The sequence below is a fragment of the Diadema setosum genome, chromosome 16 (assembly GCF_964275005.1).
Source record: "Diadema setosum chromosome 16, eeDiaSeto1, whole genome shotgun sequence".
Taxonomy (NCBI): Eukaryota; Metazoa; Echinodermata; class Echinoidea; order Diadematoida; family Diadematidae; genus Diadema; species Diadema setosum.
This window is the reverse complement of record NC_092700.1, coordinates 28,760,845-28,782,313: the sequence shown is the minus strand read 5'-3', so window position 1 is coordinate 28,782,313 and position 21,469 is coordinate 28,760,845. Positions and strand designations below refer to the sequence as shown.

General features: G+C 37.0%; 2 long non-coding RNA genes across 2 annotated transcripts; one reads left to right on the top strand and one right to left on the bottom strand.

Annotated features, from left to right (window-relative positions):
- Nucleotides 1–4,420: 4,420 nt before the first annotated feature.
- LOC140240324 (uncharacterized) lies at nucleotides 4,421–12,531 on the bottom strand. Its single transcript, XR_011902024.1, has 3 exons — nucleotides 12,283–12,531; nucleotides 6,782–6,916; nucleotides 4,421–4,576 (listed from the first exon to the last, which is right to left on the bottom strand). It is a non-coding gene; the product is annotated as an uncharacterized lncRNA (long non-coding RNA).
- A 3,101-nt stretch (nucleotides 12,532–15,632) lies between these two features.
- LOC140240326 (uncharacterized) lies at nucleotides 15,633–19,025 on the top strand. Its single transcript, XR_011902025.1, has 3 exons — nucleotides 15,633–15,670; nucleotides 18,033–18,123; nucleotides 18,783–19,025. It is a non-coding gene; the product is annotated as an uncharacterized lncRNA (long non-coding RNA).
- The last annotated feature ends 2,444 nt before the right edge of the window (nucleotides 19,026–21,469 follow it).

Here is a 21,469-nt window from a genome sequence, read left to right as displayed (position 1 = left end):
CTCGTAGTTATGAAAATAATCAGTCTTATCTACGCGTACAATATGTAAAACCGTCTTCTCTCCTATTTCTGTCTTGTTAGCACTTTAAACAAACTAGTATCCCCTATAATATTACACAAATGTACCATTCCATCTATGATATTAAAAAAAATGATCGTCAGATGACCTAAAAAGTTTTTGCCCAAAAACCTCAAACAAGGATCTTCACACAAATTGGTGTTGACACAACTTATTGTGTGCTTGCTCAGCACAACTTTCTTTCATTCATTCATTAATTCATTCATCGCTTGTTCATTCATTCATTTTTTTTTCATTTTCAACAGAAACATATAAATATTTTACAGAAATTGAATACATAAATTTCATCATAACACATAATAAAGGATAAGTTTACAAAATATTGTTAGCATACTGAAATGCTATAAATGGGGAAACGTAGATAGATATTCCTGTCAAAATCTATAAGAATAATATGCATTTAATCACACAATGCTTCTGTATATGAAATTATATTTTTAAAAGATAAGTTAAAATTCATGAAGCACAGCAAATGCGAGCAAACACATTTTACAGTTGTAACAAACGCAAAAGAATCGAAGTAAAAAGGCACGAGTAGGATATGAAAGATCGTTTTTTTTTTTGTTTTTTTTTGTGCATAGAATGAATGCATTGTTTGTAACTACTAGGATAATAAATAGCGTCTCTTCGTATGCAGCTGACATTACCATTTTTACGCTTTTAGACAAACGAATCTACGTTTAAGGATGCAAGATGGCTTCGTAAGTACTACATTATGTCACAAAAGAGTTTAATACATCATGATTTCTTTCTTGTCTACCTGTTTGTTTGAATAAAAAAGATAATGTATTATTACCACCACGCGAAACTGCCGAGATGCCAATGTATTCTGCCTGCAAATGAACATTCATTTCTTTACTGCAATGTTTCGTAGTAATGATATTTATACAAAGATGCTCATTTTAGTGCCCTTGTTAAGTACATAATTATGTTTAAACAGTCTCGGGATCATTCTGGTTGTATGAACTCCCGGCATCTGTTTGTAGAATTATTACATATTGCACTGTAAATGTATCAACTTAACACTCAATGGTTTCAGAAAATCACGCTTCTTACCATGCTTACGTTACGCATATGACTAGAATCTAATGAAAAGACAACAGGTAATATCACCATTACCATCACTATCGATATCAAAAGATCCGCCAGGTCCAATTTGTTAAATATAGTGCCTTTTTTCTAAATAATGCAAGGTGAATCAGACACTCTCAGAAGAGGGAGAGGAAAGACAAGGGTAGCGGAGGGGAGGCTTAGAGTTTGATATCGCTGTCATGTCCGTGAATCTTAGAGGCTTGTTCCGACTCTGTTCCCGTCGCTATCGAAGTGTGTACGACAGATCCAGGGAAGAAAGCGTCAAAAACTAGGATTAAAACATGTCTTTAACGTTGCATTATAAGGCCCCAAACACAACACTGTACCTCGAATGCAAGGGTGGGGACGCACCTGTGACAGTATCCTCTCGTTAAAGAGGAGTGCCGGTTTGGCGGATTTGATTATCCTGGTGTTTTTCTTCATCGCTTTCGTGGGTTTGTTTTTCCATCAGTAGTCATTATTTTGCAGAAAGAGTACGTGAAGGGTATGTTGACTAATAAGAACAACGTGAAAAAAAAAAAAAAAAAGATCGATGTCCTGAACAATACACTCAGCAAAAAAAAAAAGAAAAAAAAAAGAAAGAAAGAAAGTAAACACTTTTTCGAGTTCACGTTTTTCACAAAAAAAAAAAAAATTTGATGAAAATCAATGTATTGAATACCATATTAAAGGTAATTCAATTGGCTATCAACCTAGTAGGTCAATATAAAGGAAAACTTTACCCATGATTGAGCACATACGGTTTGTCCTCTAAGGCACAAAAGTAAAAATTGCTGAAATTGATATGTTGTCTTTCATTTGCAAATCCCCTTCAAGAAAACAATAATAACAAAAGATCAGTTTAATACAATGAGAGACATGAATTAAATAACAGAAATAAATTTTCGTTCTCCTCGTATCTCTTTATAACCTCAAACAAAATCAAATTGGGAAACTTAAAGGGGGGAAATTAGAATTCAAGTCAACTCGAACTTCAAATGACATAGGGAGTGAGGGCACAATGAGCAGAATATCTTTATTTCAATCTTTTGATTTAGTAATTCAAGAATTCATGAGACAAATTCAAGAACCAATTATTATTTAGAATTTTCCTAACCTGAGAAATATATTCAAATCCTACCATTTTTGTTAATATCCCTTTTTCTCTCATTTCATTTGAATTTGGATTTAACAGAAGAGTCTCCATTTCCCTCCATTATTTTCAGCCTTTGTTGATCTTTTTGGTTTCAAAGATGTTGTAGAGATTATAGCGTCATTTTTGCAACTGAATTCATATTTCTTTATTGCGTTATTTTTTTTCTTTTGTTCTTATTGTAACACCGAAGAGCACTTTAATACACATGAAAGACAACTTCTTCACAATATTTTTTTTTTTTACTTCTGTGCCTTGGAAGAGAAAAACAAAGGTGTTTACTCATGAGTAAAGTTTCCCTGTTTATTGACTTACCAGGTTGGTAGCCAATTAAATGACCTTTCTTTTCGTATAATACATTAAATTTTAGTCAAGTATTCTATGAGAAATACAATCTTGAACAAGTATTTACTTTCTTTTTTTGTCGTATATATATATATATATATATATACATATATGTATATATATACACACATATATATCCATGTTGATAAGGTAGTCCACGTGTTGGCAAGATAAAAAAATAAGTAACAAAGCTGCCACAAAGTTCATGCTGTATTCACCAACGGTTTATTTCTTCACACAAATTTTCGAGCGTCTCGCCGCCCTTTCTCAAGTATCAACACTTGAGAAAGGGCTTCGAGACGCTCGAAAATTTGTGTGAAGAAATAAACCGTTGGTGAATACAGCATGAACTTCGTTGCAGCTTTGTTACTTACACACATATGTATATATACATATATGTAAATATATGAAGAGTTTGTTTGCAAAAACCGATAAGTCCATATTTGCCAAATGGAGATATTTGCGTTTAAAGGTCAAGAAAAATAAAGGGAATAATAAGAAATTTTTTGCTTCTTCAGATCATAACTTCAAAAATGTACCTTTATATGTAATGACCAATATATCATTTTAAAGGTATTATTTTTTACTTTATGACAGAGATCTTACTTCAAAATTTTCAAAAATGGACTTATCGGTTTTTGCAAACAAACTCTTCATATATATAACCTATAATACATAAATATCTAGAAGGTTCATCATGAGTCAACTAGCGTAGAGTTGAGAGCAGACTATGCAACGTATTCATCGACACCTTGTTTACACCAAATATGCCTTTATGACTTCTATGAATTTGTTAAAATCCATAAAATATATACTTATTTCTTCATTATTTTGAAAGAAAATAACGCTGCCAAAATTGAAGAAAAAAAAACAGGGATGAGTTAAAGAAAAAGTGAAAGATTAGTAAGTACAAAATGATAAGGAGGACCATCGAACCAACATAAAATGGAAACTGAAGCTTCCTTTTGGCAAAATTGTTGGGTTTGTTGGAGCTTATTCATATTGCTTTCCTCCCAGCAAGTACGTGACAAATGTTTTGATTTTAAAAGTAATGTCCTCCTTAATGAAAAAATAATTGCCTTGATGTTATTGTGAAAACAATGAAGGGATCATGAAGTTCCTACATTACTCAATTTCACTTGAATTACCTGAATAACCTCGTCAGGGACTCAGAAACAATTATGATGATTACTTCCTTTATCTATATATGAGGATTGTCTGCAATGAAGTTTTCAAATACAGTGGAATTGCATAGGGAAACACTAAATGATGATTACAGTTAGTGCTTCAGGCCCCGTTATCACTGTCCCACCCCCCCCCCACCCCACATTTACAATCTGACGAACTGTTCATTGAAAACGCCATTTCCCCCTTGAGAGCGTGCTTTTCAAGATACTTTTCAATGGGTGGTTTAAGTTTACGAGAGCTCCTTCTGAAGATACCCTGAATTTTGTAAACTGTAAGCTGAAAATTGTACAAATGCAAGTGTATTCACAAAATACCAGGAGTGTACACTATTTAACAGTGTATAAAACGTTTGGGCTGTGCCTTTACATGTTCAGATCAAATAGGATTGTATATCCGCCTCAAAAAGGATTACATTTTGTCACTTTTAATTTATATAGGGCTTTTTAAAAGACACACAAGCCTTAGTGAGAAATATCAATAACATGCTCCCTCCCTGACTGAATTACCTCGTCGAGCAAAACTTTGGTGATCACTGCCACTGTCAGATAAACAACGAGTCCAGTTATCAATGGTTATGTAGGTACAGTATGGCTTTATGGTTATGCTCTTTTAGATCCAACAAACACTGCCAACAAAGATAATGTATAAAGGTCAAACGGATACGATACTAGGGCCCTGCCCCTGGACTAGGTGGCCTACCTCATCCAGGCACATAATATGTCCCTGAATCTCCATGTCCACCTGGGAGGGGATAAATGAGGGGGATAAACGAGAAGATAAATTTCAATTCGTATCCATAGAACCCACATCAAATGTCTAACCCGACATTTGCACTATAGCGAGCACCGTCAGTAACTATCGTGAAGACACTTTTAACTACATACCATCGAAATCTGTCATGACATAATTTAGTTCCGCTCCACATTATATTAATGGATTAAATTCTTGTTGTTACACAATAACAAACGTCATTACAATGAAAATTAATTTCATACTTAAGCGGAATGTGATAGTGCCGCGAAGAATACAGTGTGTATGTAGATATATCAATTGATGGAATTTTATATGAAAACATAAATTAGGCATGTGTAAATCAACTCTTTTTGTATTGTTTAGTTATCCTCTATGTTTTCGTCCTCATTACTTACATCTGTGCCAATTTCTTTACCATTGATGCATAGGAATGTCTTATTATTGCAGCTTCCTTTCTTTTTTAAACATACTCTGTAATACATTTGCCTTGGTCTGTAATATCACTTTGTTCATGTTATTTATATGTCAATGGCAACCTGGACATCCACAATTGCAGAATTGGTTAAGCTTCCTGAAGAAAATGTCCATACATACATACATATGTACGTCATACAACAGAATGTTTCACTAAACTCCACAAACTCAATCTTACTTTTGTTGTTATGTAAAGATGTATAAAGTAAATGAATTGTCATTATGGTAAAAATGACAATAATTGCCAATTGACATTGTCACCCTCCAAGACAGATACCCAGTCGAGCACAACTCAGGCCATCACTGTCGCTGTCACATGAGGAACGAATGCAGGTAGGTAAAGTATAGCTTTATACTTGAGCTCATCTGGATCCTGCAAAGGTGATGTTTAACCCTACAAAACTGGGGGCCATCATGACCCCCCCCCCCCGGAAATTTTGCAATAACTCCCAGAATTTATAAGATCTCACTCCGAGACTTCATTACTTTTTTACTTTAAAGTCTTACGCATCGTTTGATACCTAATTTGCGTATAGAACCAACATCACATTGGTAACCCATCATTTGCACGTCGAGCGGTCAGCGTAAATCGCTGACATCTTAAAAATACTTTCAAACGCACACCATAAAAACATTTCATACCACAGTTTACTTCCGCTCCCTGTCTTGCTATTCAAGGTTCAAATACTTGATATTACGCAAGTGCAAACGTCATTAAAGCGCAGTAAACAAAAAGAAAATTTGAAACTTTAGTGGATAATATACGATAGTCCCGCGAAGAATTAGAGTGTGTGCAAATTGAATATTATTGGGAAAGAAATTATTATGCATGTATCAGTCAACTTTTTTCTGTATTGGTCAGTTATCCGCTATCTGTTGTCCTTTATGCTATTATCTATGAAAATTTCTTTGACATGGGTGTATAGGTATTGTTACATTATTGTTGGTTTCTCCTTTCTTTTCTTTTTTTTTTCAACAAACGGTGATACATTTGCCATTGCCGGTAATATCATTTTGTTCATGTAATTTAACGATAATCTACACCCGGAAAACCACGTTTGCAGAATGGGCTATTGAAGCTTCCTGAAAAAAAAAATGCCCACAACAACAAAAACGACACCCCTTTTATAAAACAAAATGGTGTAACTTTTTAACCAAAAGGCGTTGCGCATAATTACGTCCAAGGGTATTTCCACGCTAATTGTCTAAGTTCTGTGTGAAAGTGAGCATTAGTCAGCTTTTTTCTGTATTATTCAGTTATCCCCTATCTCCTGTCCCTTCATGCTTTCATCTATAGATGAAAGCATGAAGGGACAGGAGAAATTTTCATATATGAAAATTTCTTTGCCATGGGTGCTTAGGTATTGCTACACATTGTTGGATTTTCCTCTCTTTTCTTCTTTTTTTTCGACAATTTGTGAGACATTTGCCAGGGCCTGTAATATCACTTTGTTCATTGCATATAATAAACGAGTGAGATATGTGACTTGTGGGCTGTATGACTCGTGAGTGTCGGTCTCGTGACGTGCACTCCCATTGTCTACGTTACTGGCGGGGGAGGGGAGAAGTTTACTTGGAGCGATCAATACAAATTGATACACAATTTATACTTGAAACTTGACATCATATTACTCAGACTTCGTGCTTTTGTTGTTGTTTTTTCGGGGGGGGGGGGCTGGTCTTTATAATGATAAGTTTTATTTTAATTGTAAAATTTACCTGCAATATTGTATTGATCACTGGCAGGCACGCATACCACGTGGATCTGTTCGGTGCATGGACATCTGTGGTAGATCTTCTGGCCACCCTGTTGGGGATGTTTGGCACAGACACAGTTGCCGTAGTTTCCTGTTCCTATAAGAACATACGATACGCAGATAGAAATGGGAATCTTGACAAAATGACAACAGGAGCTTATTCATTTGTGATAAGTGAACTTGATAATTGTTATATCTTATTGTATTGACTCTCAGACACGTGACACAAATTTCAGGAAAGCATAGACTTCTATTTTTTACAATCTAGCATCATATGGCCCGGTTCTAAATTATAAGGAAATTGTCATTAGTTTCTTTTTCAACAGAGTTTGTGTATTAAGGAACACCTAGCAAGAGGTTGGTTTTTAGTTTACCGAAAAATCGGTCTGTATACTGGTCGTCGGGGATATGTTCCGCGGAGACTGCGTCTTACTTCATGGAATCTCCTCCTACACGGAGGAGAGGCGTAAAAGTTAAAAAAAAATATATATATATAGATATATATATATATATAAAAGATTCCTCCGGACAGACTGAATTTTCTGTCTAGGTTTCTAGAAGAATTCAGGTCACTGATGAATTTTTAAGGTAAGGGGTTGAGCTTTTAAGGTCTCTTTCAGAATGTATGTATCTATAAGGTAATTACACCTGATTCATATTCACTAAAAACATGATAGTCAACACAAATTTGTACTAAAATTTTAAGGATGTCTTACCTGGCCACACGCGATATTATGAATTTGAAATCATTGATAACATCTTTCTTTCTAGAAAGCTTGCCAGAAATGCGAATAGAATGCTCTTCTTTTAATAACCTAAGCGAGAGGCATTATACAGCGGCATTTATATGGGAAGCGAGGTAGTAAGGGGGGAGGGGTGTTATCGGGCACAGTTCATTATTCCAAAGGTATGTTGATCTGAACATGAAAAAAAAGGTTCGTTATTCCAAGGGTTTGTTAGTTGGCCCATTCTACTGATTTTCAGATCATCAATATTGAATAGACCTTGTATTATACACAGCATACACGCAGTTATTCATAACCACATTTACCTAAACTTATGTTAATACCTTTATGCTGTCCTGAATTTGGATAACAAAAAATGATTGATGGGCACCCATCTAAACCCCTGAATATCTTTTGTCTGTTTGTGCCCATCAGCGAAATGATGGCATGAATATGGATTGGGGGGGGGGAGTAGAAATACGGGGAACAATGTTTGTAACTCCTATCTCTTTCTTCCCCTTCAGAGCATTTATATACCGCAGAATGTCACAAAAAGGGTTATTGATGAACGTACTCTGAAGATTTTTGATTCACGAAAAAATGCAAACAAAGTGTTATTTTAATCCCTTAGACAAGAAAGGCGTGTGACTGCATAATAAGCGAGTGGCACCCTTAGTTGCTTGGTAATCCAAGTAATTTCGTTATAAGACATCCGTACAAACACCTGCAAAACTAACGACGCATCGTCATCTGTCCAAGAAACAGGCGCACACCATCGCCATTTGGTCAAACTATACTACGAATACCTGCAAATACATTCTCTTGAAAATGAGATTTTAATTAAGAATAGAACGCTTTTGCAAAAGCGCAAGCATTTACTTCTGTACTCTGAAATCTAGTCATAATCAGCTCCTATACATGTACTACGCTCTCAAATTTCAATATTGCTGTATATTGGTAGTTAACCATCCCCACCCACCCCCCCCAAAAAAAAAAAAAAAAAAACTCATCCACAAACAAACAAACAAACAACAAAACCCAATGATTCCTGAGAGGCCAGTGCCCTGTTTTATGAAGAGTTAAATTGATTAAATAGATGATTTCTATCGTAAGTCTATGGCAAGCTGTGTGGTAAGAGAATTTATAAGTGATTATCTTTTCATAAAACAGGGCCCAGTTATGATATCGGGTATCATGGTCTCTAACCGCACCAGCGACCCCAACTCGTACTGAGTTGGGGTCGCATGGCAGCCCTATGGCTATTGACGTACCGCCTGATATAGCTTAGCATTTTGGTGACCAGAGACCAAAATACAGGGTTTCCACTGAAATTCGTTGCCATACTGTTAGATAAGATACTTACAATCAGAGGCGAGGAAATCGATTTATAATAATTTATGATCTGTTTTAAGAGCCCAGTGAAATATTTTATCCGAGGTTTTAGTCCTTCCGCGCTTCGTGTCGTAGTACAACTTACACAGCGCATGCGCTAACAGCCTTGCTGTCGATCGGGTATGGATAAAACGTAGCACATACATATAATATACAAATAATGAATGTTTATGAGTGCAATGGACAGAATATTTCATGAGGTGAAAGACGAAATGATCCATTCAACGAGGCGCAGCCGAGTTGAATGGATCAAACATTTCATCTTTCACCGAATGAAATATTCTGTCCATTGCACGAATGAAAAACATTTATTATTTGTTTTATATAACGCCTGAAATAGATCCTTGTCATTTGATGTTTTGTATTAGGAACAAGAGAGATCGTGAGAGTGCTCACTGAGCGCTTTACGCTGCGCTAGCGAGCTGTCGCATACACACACTGCAAACGCAAGCGTTTTACACGCGTAGTTTGTCGGGTTCTCAGCGAGCGTGCAATTGAGCAAATCGTATATATCCAAAATTGCACGGTAAATGGAACCAAAATTGCACGGATGATGACGTCACAGTGAAATGGGCAGAATGATCAATGTCAAACAACCAATCAAATGACAAGGATCTCTTCAGGCGTTATATAAATTATAATACACAATGTACGAGTGTGGGGAAAAAAAAAAAACAAGAGGGATAGCTGAGAGCTGAAATGAATATTCACGAGGCGTGACGTATAGAATGCATGCTGGGCGATGACTAATATTTATATATTTATTTCGTCACTTCCTGTTTGATTGTGTGCGTGTGTGTGCGTGCGTGTGTGTGTGTGTGTGCGCGCGCGCACGCGCGCGTGTGTGTTTAATAATTATTGTGTGTAACAAGTTGGAATAACTGGAAGCTAAATTTCTGTATTGGCATACAGACCAATAAAGTTGACTCTGAGTATTCATTCATTTTCATGTATTCATTCATTCATTCATAACAACAGTACAAGCAGTGTCTTCCGAAATTTTTTTGTAATTTCAGAATGTCATAACTTCCTTTTTTATCCGATTTTGATCATTTTTGCACTGTTCTGCTGGATTTTTGTTCATTCTCATGAAATTGAAACAATTTTAGATTGGCTTTCATCTTAAAGGCATAATGATTGGTTAATGAAAAACTAGAAATTAATTTTCAGATCCGTCCATATGGTTTTGGTATTGTATTCCACGGCTCCCCGTGACATTTTCAAACATTTAGTGTCTTTTTTTTTAACACTCATTATCATCAACACGACTGTAACTAATAACACTCACACACTCAATTATAGCTTCATGTTGATATTGTTATTTATACATGCGAGTGCTATGATTACACCTTTTATGTATTAGCGATGGTAATGTACAAGCATGTTCATAAGGCGTTTTCACATCAGCCCGATAAAAGTCCAAGCTCGAAATATTTTCCGCGATTGCGAATTAGAGCGCTATTTCATTTCTTATTCACATCAGCCCGAAGAGGGGGAAGCCCGAATATTTAAAAAATTTGAAATAGCTAATTCGACAGCTGAGTATGTGCAAACAGCATCAGTAATGTTATTGTGTGTGCCCTCTCAAAAATTCCTCATGATTTGTGTGCAGTTTGCCTCGATCGATCGGGTCACACACGCTAGACATGATGGGATTCATCGCGCAAATTTCTCGAGTCGTTTTCACATTATCAAATAGCGCGCTACTATCCCGCTATTTCAGAAATTTCCCGAGTTGGAGTGGAGAAATTTTCTCGATCAGAGCGATACAATTAGCGCGCTAATTTGTGTTCACATTTTCAAATAGCGCGCTATTTCGCTATCGGGAAAATTTCCCAAGTCAGAAAATAGCGCGCTATTTCGAAACATCGGGCTGATGTGAAAACGCCTATATATACACTTATTCTCTTCCTTCTCATGCGTATTAGGAATAATTAAGCACTATTATGTCATGTCCCTTGTAATCGTCTGTATCTTCATCATTCTCATGATTGCGATGATAAACAGAACTAGATTAAAAGGATTAACAATTTTGTTGAATGGTTAAATTTGTCAAATAGTTAAACTGTAAGCCCATAAATGTCTGAGGAAAAGTCTTTTCTTAAAATCTAATCAGTATTGCTATTGAGAAGGATAGATTGTAGACCCCCACCGACACATTTCTGTTCTTTTGATGCTGCCTTGCTTGATCAATACTTTTTTAGCCTTTCTATTCGTGCTCGATCATTAATCATCGTTCCTTATCTCATACCATGCTTGCTTTAATTAATCAATATTTCATTATCATTCCTATATCATCAGAGCCTGCCTTTCTTAATAAATGATATAAGATTATGATAATGATAATAATGATATTCGCGCATGCGCAGATCACTTTACTTACGTGGTGTTTATGTTCAAAATGGCGAACCGCATCTCGAGACCAGTATCTCGAGTGGGGATCCCGGAGATGGTCTCAAAGATGATGACGATTAATCTTCTTATCGGAGGTAATGGTGAGGGATACATGTTATAGTCGCCTCTAATATTCAACAATATGGTATTTTATACAATGGGTTCAAGAATGTAGCCAATTGGAAGCGCTGAAATGAGTCACGTGTGCGCTCATGATTTTTCTTACTAAGATGCACGGCCGTGCAAAAAGTGTACAACGAAAAGTCAGAACAGCACGGCGTGTTATCCTATGGGACATTGCAGAGAAAGCGTAAATGCTCAGTCACTGACGTCACAATGTTTACACTAACAGTGCACACTCAATCAGTTGTTACAAGTGCGTCGCCCGCTACTATACGCGCTGTCAATCCTGTAAACAACTTCTAGTTGGGGCTGCCAGCCGGCCTTTCTTGTGCATAGCATGTGCATGTGGCGTACGAATAAATATCGCTTCTTATGTGCGGGATTTCCGAGTGCTACGTGCGTAACTGTTTGGGACGAACATCTTCGGACATCTTGACTTTTGAGCGAGTGCTACATCACTATGTAGCTGACTGGTATTGACACACAAAGGTACATGAAAAATGCTGTTAGTTTTCGACCCATTTTATAAATCAAATAATACACAGGTTTAAGTTCGTGACGTTAGTGGAGATGCAGCTCACTCTCGGGTATTTACAATGTAGTGCATGTTTCACAATTGTAAATACCCTCGAGTGCGCTGCATCTCCACTAAGGCAATCTCACCTGTGTATTATTTGTATAACAACTTGTGGCTTTTCGTTGCGAATCCAAGTGTCGTTTTGAACGACTACATTATCTCCTGCCTTTAGCCCCTTCCTTGTTGAAGGCTTTAATATCAATGCCAGCTTTCAACGAAGGTCAGATACCAGAAATATTTTCTGATGCTTACCTGCAGTGGTATCTAGGTCTGCAGTAGGTAGACTGAACGTAGTTCCAAGGATGCTTGAAACGCACTGATTTCCGTTGGTTCCGAAGATACGACAACCAAGCCAAAACTGTTTCGGGTCATCCCATTCAGATGGCACCTTGTCAAGAAGGCTTTCAACGTAGGTCGTATTGTGCGGTAAAGGCAGACTAAAACCTTTAGTCCCACAAAACCAATTCGCGTTGACATAGTCTTTCTTATCCGTGCTGTAGAACGTTGTACTATTACCATGATTACCTGTAGAACAATGGATTACGCAGAATGAGCAATTTAATGATGTAATAAAATCATTTTTTACTTTGTAGCTAGGTTTAGTATTCCTTTTTTTGTGCAGTGTGCTTTAAGAATTTCGACGCTTGGTGAACCATGGATCGTTATGAAGCACATAAACATATCTGCGCGGAACACTATTACCATCGTAAGACCAACGCCTATGAAAAAGCGGCGAGGGTCTAGCTAGTAACTAAGTTATACCGTAAGCATTACCCATGTCAAAAAACCAGTAGAAACCAGTAGAAACCAGTAAGCATTTTTAACTGGTCGTTACTGGTTTTAACTGGTCTTAACTGGTCTTAAATGGTTTCAACTGGTACCAGTTGAAACCAGCAAGGTAACTCCAACTTTCCAGTAATAAAATGAGCGATTCTAATTGAAACCAGTTATACCAGTTAAAGACATACTGGTACCAGTTGATACCAGTTTATCATACTGGTACGAGTTTTATATACCAGTTGAAGTTGCACTGCTTACCAGTTGAAACCAGTAAAAGTCTACTGATGGCCAGTTGTAATACCAGTTCAAGTATCACTGTACCAGTTGGTAACAGTTTCTGTCGGTTGAAGTCTTACGGTACCAGTTGATACTAGTTCAAGTGTCATTTATTTGTACCAGTTGATACCAGTTGAAGTCTTACTGGTACCAGTTTATCCCAGTTGAAGTTGCACTACTTACCAGTCCAGTTGGAGCCATTAAGTCTACTGGTTGCTAGTTGATACCAGTTCAAATATCATTTTGTACCAGTTGGTAACAGTTCCTGCCAGTTGAAATTTTACTGATACCAGTTGATACCAGTTCAAGTCTCACTGTGTACCAGATGATATCAATTTAATGAAAGTCTACTCTATATACTGGTCTATGAGTTGATACCAGTTCAACTCTCAATGTGTACCACGGTGCCACTTGATACCAATTGTAATCTACTGGTACAAGTTGATACATGTACCAGTTGAAGTCTCATTGTGTACCAGTTGATATATCTTAAGGTAATGGTACCTGTGGCTCAGTGATGCGAGTTTGAGTCTTACCCGGAGTCTACTTTTGAATTCGATCAGTTCAAACTGAATTAAAAAGTAAATTAAACTTGTTTTAAAACATCAAATTAAAAAGTAAACAAAACAAAATAAAGCAAAACATTTAACATGATTGAACTTGGACTCTTAATGACTTCAACTCGATTCAACTGGAACCAATTTAGATCACTTGACATATAAACTGACAGACTGTATTTCGACCAGTTTGTGTGTGTTTGTGTGTGTGTGTGTGTGTGTTTGTGTGCGCGTGTTTGTGTCGGTTTGCGTGCAAATAGTAAATAGACACAATTTGAAACCCATTTACCTGACTGCATGGACTTGCTTACCACTTCATTCTAGATTAAAACCCAGTAACTAAAATATTGAAATGTTGATACCACTTGATACCAGTTGGTTTCTATTGGTTTCTACTGGTTCTCTTGCACATGAATATTCATAAGCTATTCAAATTCTCTATGTGAAAAAGATAAAATATTGTTAAATTTATTGTTTTTATGATTTCAATAAACTCTTAAATGTCTGAAATGTAATTAGAAATTTACCTAATATTATTGCCGTGATATTCACAATTTCAACTTGTACCTTTGATGAGGTATTTTCATATTTTTATAATAAAAATGTAATCTACTTGGTAACCATGTCTTAAAGTATTGCAACTAGATGGCCCTATATATATGAATGAAATATCCCTTGCACTAACTAGGTCTAGGACGTAGGCTAAGCCTAGATGTACTTGTAGGTATAGGCTTTAAGTCTAGCTGTAGGATTATGATAGGTTAGATATTAACAATGTCGTGACATACACATGTTCTGGTATAAACCCATACTTCAAATAATTCAACACAAAATTAATTTTGTCAACTGGATCCCAGTTGATTCTAGTTGATACAAGTTGATTCCAACTGGTACCAGTTGATTCCATTTCGACGAATACCAGTCCAGTTGATTCCAGGTCCCATTTTCCATATTGAAACCAGTTGCCTTAACTGGAATCAACTGGTACCAGTACCAGTTAGCCAACTGGTTTTTTCGACCTGGGTACTGTCTGTAGAACATTCATGTTTATTGATGTCCCACTTCCATGAATGAAAAATGAGGCAAACAAGAGCACACATGACACACACACACACACGCACACACACACGAAACAATGATACTCGACGAGTCAAAGGAATACCCCACTGGCAATCTCTATAAACTGATATACAATGTAGGCCTAGGCACTATTCAATTTGAATAAATGAGAGCAATGTAGAAATTCTACTCATGGAATATCGACCAAATTAGTTCTGTCCATGTTCTCACATCATACAGAGCAGTGAGTGTGATGAAATTACAATTCTTATCATATTCAACAATTGAACAACAACCATTTCACCTTGAAACTGATACCTATGATAAGTCATTACATCTCTTGCATTCCTTCAATTATTCATTCATTCATTCATTCATTTTTTTAACCCATTCTTCTGAAAAGCTGTTATGAAAGAGACGGTCAGAGTGCACATTGTTCATATTAGGAAAATTCCTTAACAAAAATAATAATAATAGTGAGACTCTTATAAACATGAACAACTAGAAAAGCACTCTGAGAGCGCAGACCTCCGCCAAGCAGCTACTTTCCACCGATGATCTTGCTCTTCCCAAAGAGATTTTTCTCCTCTCCACCACTGGGGAAAAGCTCTGCGGGCTAAACTAGAGATCAGTGATTTCCACCCATAGGGGGTGTTGCAAGAAAGTCGAGTTGCGATTAATTGCAAATATCTATTGCAACTTTGCAATAGATAGATCTATTGCAACTTGCAATTAATTGCAAGTTGCTGTTGCAAGAAAGGAGCTTGCAATTAATTGCAAGATGCAATTAATTGCAAGCTCCCTTGCTGTATTTTGTATTTATAAAAGCGACTGGCAAGACAAACCTAGCCAATTTGTCCATTTTTCAATGCATTTTGCATGCATGAGAGATACTCCATATAGCTCAATGTGTTGTGTCTCTCCTGTGGTGGAGGTTTGCTGTGCGATCGTTGGGGATTCGAAACAGAGTAAGTTACAAAAATTGTCGATTTTGATCCCATTATTTACTTATTGTGTCTTGTATTTAAAAGAGCTATTTCCTTAGACTTACTTCTTATAAGAATTTTCTTGAAAAATGGGAAAATGTGTTTCCTATAACTGACAGAGTTGTGGCCGTCTCGACCACTCATTGGGCACACAGTACATCAATCATAGTCCCACACATAGCTTTTTGTGTTAGCATTTTTTCTTGCATTGGCAAGCTCCTTTTCTTTTCTTTTTTTCTGCTGCCAGAGGCAGGGCTCTTAATATATCTATAGGCTAGCTTAAAAAAAAAAGTCAATGTCAACTAGACTTTCTGAAAGTACTCTAGACGCTATTCATTATCGATTCATTATCCAAATTCGCTACTTTCAAGCAGGATAAGAAGCTATCGGTAGAGACCTAGAGTGCTGGTGAGTGCTATGGCGATGAATAGGTGCTAGGCTTACGCTACGCCTTACACAATGTAGGCACCCTACGTAGCCTGCAGTCTATACTCTAGTCTAGAACCATCTAGATTTTACATAGCCCTAGGCCTACCCCCTTGGCCTCATTCCCCTCCTGTACATGTGGGCTAGTTATTTTGCAGTGATACTGTTCATGTGACGCGAAAGCTTGCTGAATTTTTTAATTGATGTGTAAATTTATTTTTGATAGGCCTAATCACTCGATTAGACTCTGTGGTCTAGGCCTGTGTTAGGCCTATATTAGTATATAAAATAGTCTATAGGCCCTAGGCCTATTTGTAATTTGGGCTAGTTTCTAGACCTAGCTAGGGGTTTACATCTAGGTAGGGCCTAGAGGTTCTAGGCCTAGTAGAAGTTCTACTTTTGCAGGTCTTAAAAGAAAGTTAAGAGTTGGCCCAAGGGTACGTGCTCCACGATTTCACTATTTTAGTCCAACGGTTAGAACTAATCAACCGTATCAACTGTATCAGTGACCCCTACACAGACGTGTCGTTATTGATATTGGTGTGAGCCTACAGCGCCCCGGGGTTAGTCTAAAACCTTCTTTGAGCAGGGAGGTGGAATCAAAGAGGTTGGAGAACCTCTTTGGGTGGAATAGACCTTGCTTTTTTAGGTTGTTCTGTTCTGGAATTTGGACGGTTCAATTGAAATCTTACAATTTAGTGTTGACTAGCTGGATCAATAAAAAGCTAGGATTTAAAACGAACAAGGGCCAAGTGCATCCCAGGGTCCCAGTTGCCGTACTTCGCACCGCATCTGGTTGGGCTACTGTTTGGGGGGAGGGGGGGGGGAGAAATTGAACCATTTCTATAGTAAGTACCAACAAGTAATCAGAGTTGCAATGATAGTACTGTAGTGTAGTGTATCAAACAGTGCCAGTAAAACTTTAAGTTTTGTAATACAGTGTGTAAATATAGGTCTATAGTCACCAAGGCTGACATTTCAGACAAGAAGCGTACGGATAAGATGAGCAAACTGACTGTAGGATATCCAAGCAGAAATATTTACATGTGTCAGTGCTTTTGTTGAAAACAAGTGCCAGTGGTTGAAGGGGTACACTTACATGTATGAAAGCTACCCAGGCCTGGAATTCAAGTGATTTACTTGATGGAGTCATAACTATGAGTACAACAATTCTTTATGCTCTTTTTGTTTGTGGAAAGAACAAATAGGCCTTGTTAGAATGCATTTAAACAAATGGTATTTATGGACACTTACCAATTAGATACCAGAATTTGCATAGTACCATACTCTAATACAAGGTGTGTGCCACCCTATAGTGTAGTTGTATGTAACCCCATAGGCCTACCCAAGCACCACGTCACAGTGACCTCCGGATTTGGGAGATGAGGAAACATAGTTGAGAGTGCTTGCAATAGGCAGGACACATGAGAGCCTAATGGATGTGTGATTTGCAATGTACATTGTATAATATATACGGTACAGCACTAAAAATATTGTACGTGTCTGCATATGAATATGAGTGGGGGTGATGGATTGATGGGCAGTTAACAGTCAACCGTGCCTAAGTCGATTTGATTTGGACTAAAGAAATAGATTCTGCTTCAAGAAATTTTGGCTTATGAAGATTAAAATTAATCGAATATAAAGAGAAGAGGATGTGAAAAGACTGCAGACGTTGGTGATTATTTGACTTTAATATGCAAGGTGAATGACTGTATAGAGGGTTAATTTGTTACAGAGGGGAGGATATGAAAGCAGTTCAAAGAGTGTTCCAACATTATTGTAATATCAAGAAAAAAGTGCCTGCTTCTAAACATCAATGTCCATTTTGTTCCTGCACTGTTTGGTTGTAATTTTGCAAATTCTCATTGCTCTTTTGTACTTCTGCACGATGAGACAATTTTATCTGTTCTATCAGCAGGGAAAGGAAGAAAAAGAGGAGAAAAACCATGTTTCTTCAAGACCGAGACTCACACCAGCATGAGAATTCCAGCCAGTGCACACAGACAGTAAGTGAACATTGTACATTGTACGATAATTTCCAGTTAAGAGAGAGAATGAAATGTGTAGAACCTCTCAGCTTGAAATGTGAATATATTGATTTGTTGGAATCTGTCAGTATTGTTTTAGGATAAATTCTGCTGTGATGTCTCATTTGAGGATACTTGTACAATGACTTCATCCTACTGAACAAGAAAATGTACAGCATGGCATAGTAATGAGTAAAGAAGACTTCGCAGCAGTTCATACAAAATTATAAGCAAAAATGATGCATTGAAATTTACATAACACAAAGTTACCCATAATGAAAGGAATGTTTTGTAAAGCAATGGCTTATATTATGTTTAATAAAGAGTTAAGACATTCAAATCTCTTTATCAAGCCCCCTGAAAACTGAAAATGCTTTACATATCCTGACAGTAGTATTCAGGCCTTCATGATTCAGGTACATTGTATTATTTTGGCGCATGAAGTTGCATGTAATACAAATTCTTCAGTATATTACTGATTATTTGAAATTTCCCTCATTTTCAAATTAAAATGTTGGTACCATCATACCTTTACACAAAACGCCTTTTGGATGTCCACAAATTGACTTTGTGAGTGCAATGTTTCCATTTTTATTTCCCATATCTTATGTCTTCAATATTTCTTGTATCATGTATAGGTATAACTTCTGTGAATCAAGGGGAATGGCAGCTGAGGGCAGACAGGCCAAACTTGATGTCAAGAGACGGTATACACTGCAAAGGATGAGCAGCTCGCTGTCAACAATGAGGAAAAGCTTGAACAAAACAAGGCAGTGATTTTTTAAACACATTTCATCAGGCTGAGGTCATCACTCCTAGAAAACAAGGGACACACGAAGCAAGCAGTGTTTCAGAGCTGCAACAAGTGCATGGGTAGTAATAATCTCGGCTGCATCACATACATCCAAGTGTGCTAGCTACAATAATAGCACGTTGTGCTTTTCAAAGATATTGAAGAGTCCTTTGGATATTTTGCCCCTGTCACTTATTCTGTGTGAGTCATTTATTCTGCAGTATTAGCACTGATAATGGGATAATCAACCTTTTACTGAACCAGTGTTCAAGAAGTTATGTGTAACATCCAAAACCCTCCACGTAGAGATTGGCAGAAAACATATTGCAGAGCCCTGTTTTGTTCTTTTTCATGGGAAGAAATGTTCAGTCCATGATGTGAGTATGTATATAATGCAGGGAGGTGACTCACCTCCCTGGTATATGTATGTACACTGTAAAGCACCACAGTTTGAGTTTCTAGAGAGCTGTAGGACAATTATAACTTAAATATACAAGAGTAATCTGGCCATGAACATCATGTCTATGGACATGTTTTATTATATTTTTTCCCTTACCCTGGTCCATTATACACCGTAAATACAGCTACTACTGTATTCATAATCTCCAAGGTAACAGTTCACTGGTCCTTGTTTTGTTATTCAAACCACAAAATATGGTTTGTTACTCTGAAGGCTTGTAAGTCTCAGCCATATTCCATTTCAGGCTATCAAACCTTTAGAATAAGGAACATTCAAAATAACAAACAGTTGTATTAAAGGACATCATCGAACTCAAAACTGCCAAGGTATATTGTGAGACATTTCATGTTTCTTGGTGGTAAAAAAAAGTTCTTTAATAAGTACTGGTTGAAATTATGATGATCTTGATCTTGTTTACAGTTGTGTAGCACCACCTGGGGGCAGATGAACCTGTGCTGTGGCAAGATGGCACTGAATTTGATTTCTCAGCAATTGAACCACTTATTTGTATTGCATTCATGGGTCCTGGGATAGTTCCCACTAGAAGGCTAGAAGGTAGTTACGAGATATGTAGTAAACCATATTTTCCAACAAGCTGTATCTGTTTCACACTAGCACAAAAGATCAGTAGATACTGCTATGGGCCAATTTGTAGATTACAGTACTAATCAGTTGTACAAAGTTACATGTACAGTATACAGTGAACACAATGGTGGATCTTTTTTGGTTAATATGTCGTTTCCCAATTGACATCGTGATATTGTAGCATAATTGAACACATGTCTAGGGCATTTGCATACATTTTTGGGCAAAAAATTAACAGTTCTGCATGTCAGAAGTATTTTTCGCTGTAACATTTGGTTACCTTAAACTTAATAAAGACATGTTTGTATGAGTAGATCACAGCACAAGTATACAAATGCAGATAAGTTACATGTAGATAAGCTAACTTTATGCGTGGTTGTCTTGATATTCAGTACTGTATTAGTACCTCTATGACCATGCATGCTTAAAAGATATGCATGAGTGCATGACAGTGGGGAACACACACATGAGTATTCAGCCATAGATGTGGGTTAATTTTGAGCTCAGTTGATGGTATGATTTGGGATAGATAGGGTTTATGCAATGGAAAGAGAAACTTGGTGTAATTCAGATGTGAGTGCATGATGTTATCATGAAGATGTTCATGTCATACACTACATATGTATGTGTTCAGTCGTGCTGAACTGCAGAGAAGACATAAGGTATAGAATACAGATTTCAATGTGGATCGAGGCTTTGACACATTTAGCGATAGACCTACATGTCCTTGGAAGAGAGCATGTGAAGTAATCCTACCTATGAGGATAGCTACAGGTAGTTGACTGAAGGGTTTCCAGCAGACTGTCAACCAGTTTGCAATTAAGCATGTTACAGAGAATGTTCATTCAATTTATCAATTTTTAAGTATAAATGAATCTGATTATTGATTTAAAAAACATAAAAACAAATAGAAAAATCACAAGCAAGGGATTATTGAAAACATTACTCTTTGTTCACTGTTTTAATGGAGTCAATCACACAGTGAATAGGGAGCTATGTATGGAGCAACATACAAGAAACAAACAATCAGCAGTAATGAATTATTGAACCTAGTAATTATTCCAGTAGTTTAATGTTACATATATCATAATAATATGTAACACTTTGATTTACTCAACCCTTCTCATTTTGTAGGTGTAACTAGTGTTTCATAATGAGGAGTGTATACTAAGTACACGTGTAATTGGCTCTTCTGTACTCAGCAATGTGTGCATTCTCATTAACTGCCTTTTCATACTTGTAGTATGCTTTTCTTTTGCACATTTCTCTGTACTATCAGTCATTATATGAACATTTCTTTCAATATGAGAGCAACAAGAAAAGAGGTACAATGTAGGGGTCCTACATATCTGTGAAAGTGCATGCTGTCTTGTTCAGAGAGACAGTGTGTCTTTTGTCTCCATCATGTCTTGTCATCAATTGCCCAGCATCATCTGATATGGGGCAAATGGGGGGGGGGGGGGTGGATGAGGAGCAAGCTTAATTTG